The following is a 10,763-nucleotide window of genomic DNA, read 5'->3' as shown; positions in this document are numbered from 1 at the left end:
GGTAATGCCTGGTGTTACATGATGAGGGAGATGGTCCCGGAAGTCCGTCGTTCAATTCTTGTGGATGTCACTTACAAATTTTATTTTTTTCCAAGAAGATTTGAACTTATGTAGCCTCAAGCTTCTTTGAAGCATTTTGTAAAACTTGTTTGGTTCATTAAACGAGATGCAATGGCAGAAGTCCTTTACCCTGTACATGTCTACATCTTATTCCTTGTCCTGCCTTTTTTCCCTTACTTGCTATTTTTACACATTACACATCGTGTCATATGTCAACTATATTTTTTTTGTCACTTTGTTGAGTCAATATTCTGATATTGAATAACATGCCAGATAATGCTCTTTTTACTGAGTGAAGTGATTTATATCCGCAAACATAAACATTATTTTATTGTGGAAATATTTATTTTCTACGTTATCAGCTATATTGGTGAGTTCACGTTGGACGATGTCACCTCCTGTGAGGTTGATTGAGGGTAATGTTTGTGGTACTAAACTTTGGAGGTTTTTGTCCTAAACCTTCTGGAACTTTCGATTTTACGTCAAGACAACGTGATTGTGGGTGTTCCCGATCATTTGAAGTTTGCTACCTTTTATGGAGAAGAGAAGAAATGGGGTTGGGTTTTTGTAAAACTAGCTTTTGAATAAAACCACGAACACCGAGTTTGTCGGGGAGTGTGAATAAGATTTTGACGGAGAAACTTCGTTGGACGACAGGTCATGGAGCTACCTCAATACTTGAAGATATTGTAATCAACTGACTTATTGAAGGGACTTGACATTACAAACCATTACACTTTACAGACCTAAGATTTTATTTGACCTACCCAAATTCTGCTGTATCTTTTAATTATGTATTTTATGTATTTCATTTATAATTGCAATACCAGCTCTGTTAAAGCTACATCCCAAATTTAGTATTCTTGCATCTTCATGAAAGAACTATACAATTTATTATTCATGTTTTCGGCTTTTCATAAAGCTGGTGATGGAGACAACATCCCCAATTTTTTGGGGCAACGATTTTCTTATATTTTTAGGTTGCCTTCAATACTATACCGACACTATTCTTAGTGACGGAACGCTGAGGTGTTTTCCCCAGACGATTTTCTCAAAAACGACGCAGGTAATTTTGTTCACATTTCATTAATACAAGGTGTGTGAGAAAAGCAATGAAACTGGCAACACTGCGGGCGATCTGGCAACGTTGTGTCTACCGGCCTATGCTAGACCGGTTTGCTCATCCCTTCCACTTGCTCAGTCCGAGTTACAACTCCCTACAGCTGACACATTATTTTACAGATATGTGTTACAGATATGGAGCATTGGAATTTAGAGCAACATTGTGCAATAAAGTTTTGTGTTAAACTTGATGAATCCGCGAGTGTGACTTTTGAAAAGTTGAAACAGGCCTATGGGAAACATTGCTTATCAAGAGCACAAGTTTTCGGCTGGCACAAATCATTTTTAGAAGGCCGAGAACACGTTGAAGATGAACCTCGCTCAGGGAGACCTTCAACTTCAAAAACTGGTGAAAACGTTGAACGTGTGAGAGCTCTTGTGAGATCAGACCGTCGTTTAACAATAAGGATGATGAGTGAACAGTTAAATTTAAACACTTTCACCGTACATCATATTTTGACAGATGATTTGAACATGCGAAAGATTTGTGCCAAAATGGTGCCGAAAAAAAACTTCATAACTGAACAGAAGGAAAATCGAAAAAATGTGTGCGTTGATCTTGAGAGAATTGCCAATGACAAAGAATTCTTCAATTGTGTGATCACAGGTGATGAATCCTGGATATTTGAGTACGATCTTGAAACAAAGCGGCAAAGCGAAGAGTGACACACTCCGTCATCTCCTTGGCCAAAGAAATGTCGAATGAGCAAATCAAAGATCAAGACGATACTGATTTATTTTTTTCACAGTAAGGGTATTGTGCACAAAGAATTTGTTCCACCAGGACAAACTGTCAAACAAGTGTTTTATAAAAGTGTCCTTGAAAGGCTCAGGAAAAGAGTGTTTCGTGTGAGACCCGACATTGCAGACAAGTGGATGTCACACGGCCATTTCCATCAGTATTTTTTTTTATCTCAAAACGCATTACTGTTGTTTCTCCACCCCCTATTCACCTGATTTGACTCCTTTTCCCGAAATTAAAATATGCCCTAAAAGGATGTCATTTTGATTCAAAAGACTGTGACCGACCAGTTGAAGACTTCCAGCGCTGCAACCAAGAGTGGGAACAACGACTCCGCCGGTGTATAGCTGCCCAAGGGAACTACTGTGAAGGGGATAACATTGTTGTTTGCAAAACATAAAAGCTTTAGTTAGTACAAAATCAGTCTCATTACTTTTCTAACACACCTTGTAAATGTTGCATTAAAAAGCCTACAATATGGTGTGATTTTTCTGCTCTGGGAGGGCGACTCTTTTTCAGACAATTTACAGAGAAATTGTTCAGTTTATATAGTTTTGTTTTATTAATAAACGTTTAATTTACAATTCTCAAAAATAAACATCCTACAATATAGCATAACTAATTTCTCATGAAACAATACACAAGGAGAAGTTTGCTCTTGGAAGGATTTTCTTGGATACAATTTTCCGAAAGTGCCTATTATAACTTAGTGGCCTTTTTTAACTAAACGTTTCTATAATCACTACAGAATGACATTATTCAAGTGTTATATTCTGTTTGTAGTTTACGCCAAGGCCTCTAGAGGCGCTAGTTGTGTAAATAGCACTGCAAATGGCGATCACGAAGGTAGAGTGTACGTATTATGTGACGCAATGTGCACGGACAGGGTTTGTTGTAGATACATTTTCGTACAAAATTCAATTTAAAAATCCGCTCAAGAACTGCATTTCCACGCCGGGTGCTGCAGAACTTTGAATTCACCGGGTATTTGTCCTCCACAATTTAGAATATGTTGGGATGTGTCTGACAAGAACAGGATTATCAATCGATGTCTGCACAGAGTACTCACCAATTGGGAACAATTTTGGGAGCTAAATTCCCAACCAAATTACACAAAAGTTTATAGATTTATATTGTCAACGTCCAATAAAACCCTCTCAAACATTCTCTTAGCAGGATTGACCCCATATTCAGTTGAAATTATTGGAGATTATCAGTGCGGATTTAGGAGAAATCAATCGACCTGATATTTACCATTCGACAAATATTCGAAAATATGAGAACACTATACCGGTACATCAATTATAATTATTATATATTAATTAGTATATATAGTATATATTAATTATTTATTGATTTTAGAAAGGCCTACGACTCGGTTAGGAGGGAAATATTATACAATATTCTTATGGAATTTAGAATACCGACAAAGATAGTTAGATTAATTAAGATGAGTTAAACTTAATCCCAAAAAAGTCTTAGTAGGAAAATACTTGTCTACGAATTTCCCGTCGAGAATTGTCTGAAACAAGGAGATGCGTTGTCGCCATCATTATTCAAACTTTGTTCTGAAGTACGCTAATAGAAAAATTAAGGCTAGCAACCAGGGCCTAGAGCTGAATGGTATGCCGTGGGCTGATGATGTAAATCTGATAGGGGATGGTAGGAGAACATGCAGCGCTTACATGGACATAATTAGTAGTAAATGCAAGGAAATTTGCCGGAATTTCGACTCAGCAAGTTACGGACACGTCAAACTATCAAATAACACTTTCGACAAAGTGGATACTTTCAAATGCCTAACATCAATATTAAGAGATCAAAATAATGTCCACGAAGAAATTAAATATCAACAGAAAGCAGAGAATTCATGCTGTTTTTTACTTCAAAATCTTTTGTCCTCGCGAATTCTGTCGAGGAATTTGAAGCTTAAAATATATAAAACGATAATCACGAGTGTTGTGCTATATGGTTTCGAAAAATCGTGAGGGGAATATTCAGATCCATGGGGAGCGGGAATGGAGAATGGCGGGAACTTCATAATGAGAAATTGTATAGTTTATACGGTTTACCAAACAATGTTAGGGTCACGAAGTCAAGGAGGCTCAAATAGGCAGGTCATGTAGCTAGAACGAAAACAAAAGAGGAATGCTTTCAAAATTTTAACCGGAAGTCCAATCGGAAAACGACCATTAATAATACTTGGTGCACATGGAAGGACAATATTAAAATGGTGGATCTCCCAGAAATAGCAATACAGAGTAGAAACTGCATCCAGTTGGCTAATTATAGAAGTGTGGATAGCTTTTTTTTGTGATCACAGCATTGAACCTCCAGGTTCAATAGTCCATAGAGTTAGTCAGTTAGTTAGTTAGTATTAATTTAAAAAAAATATATAAAATAATGATAGGAATTCTAAGCGTTTATTTCCTGGTTATCTCTGTCTCTGTTATAACCACTTGGCTTGTTGGTTTCCACTTGAAAGAACAATTTCTTCTTAAACCATTTATTGCATTACGTGGAGCATCACTTGTACAGTACTAATCCATCAACTTTAAGTTGTAAATTAAACCATTTTGTGTTATAATGAGCGTACTAATCAGTTGACATGAATAAACTAATATATATATATATATATATATATATATATATATACGAATGATATGCGTAAGTGAGCGTGCATTCCATATGTAGCTTGTTGTGATTGTGTACCAGACAGAATATTGAAAAGACACAATAAAGAACCACAAATCAGCTTTATAGAATTTTAACATCAGCGATTATATCCATAATTGTATCAGTTCGCTCTTCCGTACCTCTCTCATGAATCTAGTCATTAACAGGAAAAAAAATTAGTGGAAAAAAATTACGAAGTATTTAAACAAGAGGTGGGCGTACTAATACATATTATCATTGAAAATTTGTTCCACAACACTTAGTGATTAATTACAATTGTTGTTTGTTTGATGAAGTAATTTCCTTCCGTTCCATACATATATAGGTCTCTATATATACATATATATGGAGAGACTGAGTGACCCGTTAGCTATCATATTGGTTATGAATTCCCTACTCTCTCCCAACAGTGATTCTCTGATAATATTCCATCCCTTCCTACCTGCAAAATGAAATGTTGGATTCGTGTGGAAATGTCCAATCAAAATACGTACTCTCTAGTACGTGCAGTACATATCATGGAACGTGACAGTGAAGTAGCACTTCAGGCTTTATAGCATTCTGGCACTATTTGTGTTTATCTCTCTCCTACAAGTACTCATCCCTACTCTCAACCACCCCCTCCCCGCAAAGATCAACAGAACCCCTCTCCAGGTGGGTTTGTTTGTGTATATTGACTTTATTCAAACAATTCCATAATTTTTTTCGTGTTAAATTTACTTTTTAATGAAATTAATTACATGTTGCACATAAATCAATATGTTATGTGGTATGTAATTGCAGGGTTGATTCTCAACTTACGGGTCACGACTTGTTTGTGGGTACTAAGGGGTTGCTTCGGAGGAGGGAGAAAGTACAAGACATTGTTTTGTACATAACTTTTTTTCTTATTTCTTCTTTTCTTTTCATTTCTTTTTCTATTTTAACGCCTAACGATTTTGTTCTTAGGCTAAGGAAGACGATGGTGATGATAATAGTGAACGCACAGCAATGTGCAACAGCTAGCCTCCGGGCCAGTCCCGGCCCACTGAAACCTTTCATCTAGCCCTCGTGACCCCTTATTCAAAATATACTTCTTACATAATCTTAAACTGAATTGAAAGTATTTCCTGGATAACTGATGTCCACCTTGAAAAATATCATCCGCGTTGTATCCACGGACGGATCCAGAACGGACTTCTGAGGGGACGCGGTGGGCTGTAATACTGCTACTTAGAGCTACTTTTAAGAGCTCTAAACTCTGGGATGGGTTTTATTTATAAATAAAATAAGAAAGTTTCCTCTTCTGTGGGGGGTGGGGTGGCCCCGATCGCCTCCCTGGATCCATCCCTGGTTGGATCATCCAGTGCACCATGGAAAATTCAGAAACTAGTTCGGAAGATGAATAATCAAATTCCCCATTAAAATTATAAATAAAGTAGGACGTCAATAATCCAAACATCAAAAATCCGAAACGTCAAAAATCCGAACACGGTCCCCAGAAGCTGTTTACATTTTCTCTAACGACAAACAAACAATAGGGTTGTCAGTCGACCTTGTATGAAGTCAGTGTCTTTACAAAAGCTCATGCATATGTAATTGTTTGTCATACATATTTTTATTTTCCCTTAGGCCTACATAAGCTAAGTTTTAAGTGTGAATTACAAGAACAGTGTAATTTACTGTCCGAACAGGTTCTTCAGAAACAATAAATGTAAGTAGCCTTACGTACGGTATTGTAATTACAGTATGTACTGTATAACCCAGGGATGCAAATAAGCAACAATATTTTACTACCCTAAGAAAAAAAAACTACAAGCCCACATCTCACAATAGAAATCATTTACTTACCTTCGGTATTGTAATAGTGATATTAAAATCTCGCCCCAGGCGAGTGATTATTTGCATCCCTGGTATAACCACTGTATCGATAAAAGAGTATACCGTACAGTATATTTAATCCGGGGCACATACGCAAAACCACACACTTTAACACATAGTAGGGTGCTGTGGCACCTCAGACATGTTCTTTCATTGTTTTATAGTCTTCTGGAATAAACGTAATATATAAATATAATAAATGGATGTAATGGCTTGTGAGAGAAAATATTAAATATTTAACACTACCGCTTCCATATTATGCTTTACTTCTTCTTCGAATACCTACTGGGGTGTGGTAGCAGCCCGCTATGTGTTCCCGAGTTAAGCCTAAATAGCACTTTCTTGGCCATTTTCGAAAATCCGAACTACCTGTAGTCCCAATTAGTTCGGATTTTCGACTTCCTACTATAAATAGATTTTTCTGCTTTTCTTTAGTATATATATATATATATATATATATATATATATATATATATATATATATATATATATATATATATATATATATATATATATATATATATATATATATATATATATATATATTGATTACCGTTATAACAGTTTTTTGCTCCTGCGATTTTAGTGTGAGATGAACAATTAAATATGGCCATTCGATTGTTATGAAAATGTTATACATTGTTTCATACGGCCCTCGACGCCAGTAAGTTCTCTGTGATTGGCCCACCCTCTGTTCAAACTTGCACATACCTAGTGTACAGCGTGGGACACTTCTAAATGGTACAGCCATATGGAGATTTACGGCTAAGGTATACCATTTAGAAGTGTCCCCCGCTGTACAAGATAATGGAATGAGGGAAATGAGAGAACCGCAAGAATATCCATACATATGATTTTTGTCCACTTCAATGGCTACTTCACGAGAGCTACAATTGAACCACGAACCCCACGCACTAGAGATGAGCAATCTAGCGCTGAACCACCGCTACTCTTATAAGCTAATCTTGCTATAATGTACTTACAAGAAACATCTTAAGCTGTTTAATTTTGCTTGATTATCAAATAGTGCATAATCGCTAAGTGAGTGACAGAAATGGACGAATAACTGCAAACTGCTACCTGAATAACTAGGGACATAAGAACACATGGACAATTGAGGCATTCTTCTGACGAAAGGTTTATCGACTTAAGGAAACTATTTCCGGAGATTTGCTTCAATGAACCGCCATAGCTGATTCTATAACAGATAAAAATTTCGTTTATATATGACCGCCCTACGTAATGTTATTCATTTGTTTGTTATACCATAACAAGCAATATTCTGCATTTTACGTACGCTGGGGGTAGACAAAATATTAGTATAGACTAGTTTAATATGTGGTTCTCAAAGAGTTTAATATGGACATTCACCATACTTTCCCAGCCAGAGGATATTCATTCAACCAGTACGATCGGAATACTTAAAGCTCGCGAATTCTCTTGTGAAGATAATAATAATAATAATAATAATAATAATAATAATAATAATAATAATAATAATAATAATAATAATAATAATAATAATAATAAGAAGAAGAAGAAGAAGAAGAAGAAGAAAATGAAATGAAATCTTTGAGTTGTACGTCCCACGGTTATGCCGGTTAGGCTAAAGGAGACGGTGATGATGAGTGATGAATGAAATGGTGGAATGAAGAAAGTGGGAGGAAATGGGAGAACCCCGAGAAAACCCACGCACACGGTGTTTGTCCACCACAAAGTTCACTTGGCGGGGGCTGGGATCGAACCCGGGACCCCAAGCACCAGAGGTGAACGCTCTACCACTGAGCCACCGCGGCCCCAAGAAGAAGAAGAAGAAGGAGAAAACAGTAGAAAGAAAAGCACTACTGTAAAACACAATGTAGATAAAAGTTAATTAAGCAGAAATAATTCCTTGTAAAAATTTTCAAGCTCTCGTATCTGTGTAAAACAACGAATAACTAAGAACAGCAGTTCTAAAATTACATTTTAGCTTAATAATTCTGAACGTTATTACTTAAAAGCTATCAGTTATATCTCATAAAATTTTCACTTGCTTAATATAGTAAGTCAGAATTTATGTACTTAAAGAATCTGTCAATCTTTTTAAAATTTTACATTTTCCAATTCAGAGGACCTAAAATCGTGCTAATTTTTATGCTATGATTGGGTACTTAAAAACCTAGTTTCGTAAACAACATTCACTGGTATATACAAATAATAATAATAATAATAATAATAATAATAATAATAATAATAATAATAATAATAATAATAATAATAATAAGTAGTAGTAGTAGTAGTAGTAGTAGTAGTAGTAGTAGTAGAAGTAGAAGTAGTAGTAAAAGTACTGCTAAACCTTATTTGGAGGACATTTTGGAATATCGCACTACCTTATCACCTTTCAATGTTCTAATGGATCGGGATATTATTAAGAACTGAACGGAAGTGTTGGAGTCTCTATTCTTACATAAACCAAAAACATCTTACAGATTCATAAGTATGTACCAATGAAATTTATATACCATTCCAAATATGACCAAGCAGAAATCCAAATGCAAATATATCCTTGAAACCGATCACATAAAATAGCACTAATCCGTCAAAAGTGAAAGATATTAAAGATTTTTCAGTTTTCATGTCACCCACAAACTGGAACTGGATTGAATACGTTTTGCCGGAAATTATAGTATGTGCTTCGAACTCATAGGTTTCTTTCCTTTACACTTCCTGCACATTGCGTTGTACTATTATTTTTTATAAGTTAAGATTCTTAAGTTTTCTTTGTGTTCTTTAGAAAAGGGGTGTATTGAGGATTATTACAAAATATTCTTAATATGTTGAAATATTGCAAAATTTTATCAAACAGAAGTGTTACCAACTTTCAGTTCCGTTATTCTTAAAACTCCTTTGGATACAAAACCTCACGGTCCAAATTCTCGCCTGATCGAAACGTCGCCTGGACAGAATATCACCGCCCAAAACCTCGCGGGACAATATATTGCCAGGACATAAACTCACCTCCAAATTCTTGCGGACCACAATTTCGCTGGGGCAATATCTCACCTTACTAAAACATCGCCAACGACAATCTCACGTCTCAAAATCTTGCTCGGCGGCTTAAAATCTCGTCTGGAGATCTTGGTCCGCGGCGTTTTGGGTGACGAGGTTTTGGGCACGCGAGGTTTTATGCGGCAGGTTTTGGGTACGCGAGGTTCTGGGCATACGATATTTTAGTTAGGAGAGATTTTGGCCCACGAAGTTTTGGGTGGCGTTGTTTTGGAAACGTGAGATTTTGGTTGGCGATGTTTCGGCCGCGAGATTTTGTCTGTATCCCCTTGAAACTATTATTTTGATTATAGACTCTTAGTCACGACAACTCCTTAATTAATATTATGTATAGAAAGTAACTGAATATTTATGATTACTAGCAAATATATTGTATGTCTGAAATTTCCATTGGGTCTAAAGGGTACTTCATTGCATAAAGATTTCCCTGTAGCTATTAAAGAAAAGGACGTCGTGTCTTGTAGTTCCATTATAGTCTCATCAGCGGTAAACTCAAGTTCGGAATTCTGCAAGTGTGAGATTTAAGCATGTTTATTACATAATACTAGCTCGTCAGCGAGATAAATACAAGCTTTAAACAAAAGGTTCTATTAAAGTAAGAAAAAGGAAAGGGTCTTTCATTGTTCGTGTACTTCAGAGCTTCCGTCATACGCCATTATTGCTATTGCAGTTAAAGTATCTTCTTACACGCCTATTGAAGATGCTGTCAGTCGCTCTTACATCAGACTATTATCTGCTAATCGATCATTTGGCCCCGTGCCTAGGGCAAGAGAGAGTGTGAGAGAGAGACCTGTTGAAAGACCGTTTAATATTTTAAGTTCTTCGACACGAGACTGCAAACTTTATTCTTCTCTGCCTTTCTCTATCCATAGATAGCTTCCTCTCTGAATGTCTGTGAGTGTGTGTGTGGCTCGGTATCTGCTAGCCAAGGCCATTACATAATAGAAAAAAAGGTCGAATTTAAAAACGTCTGCCTGACCTGTAAATGAAGCACACACACACACACACACACACACACACACGTTCTTCAGTTTGGAGCTGTGAAGAGTATTAGATTTCAGATAAATGATGGGTGGCCCCCCGCAATCGGCACGACTCTTTTTATTACAGTCTGATGCTAATGACCTTAACGAAATAAAAACAAAAGGGATGCAAAAAGTCTGGGTTTGTGTGTGTGTGAATGCGATTCCGATAGTCTAACTTCCAATAATATTCATCCATCTTCGGTTGGCTCTAAAATGTTTCCCTTCTTCCTTTA

General features: G+C 36.4%; 1 pseudogene; it reads left to right on the top strand.

The window, feature by feature from the left end:
- The first annotated feature begins 1,317 nt into the window (after window positions 1-1,317).
- On the top strand, window positions 1,318-1,848 carry LOC145689245 (protein GVQW3 pseudogene; annotated as a pseudogene).
- Window positions 1,849-10,763: the final 8,915 nt, after the last annotated feature.

This window comes from Thermobia domestica, chromosome 1 (genome assembly GCF_964235325.1).
Source record: "Thermobia domestica chromosome 1, izTheDome1.hap1.1, whole genome shotgun sequence".
Taxonomy (NCBI): Eukaryota; Metazoa; Arthropoda; class Insecta; order Zygentoma; family Lepismatidae; genus Thermobia; species Thermobia domestica.
Note: the sequence above shows the minus strand (reverse complement) of the source record. Positions and strands in the feature narration are given on the sequence as shown.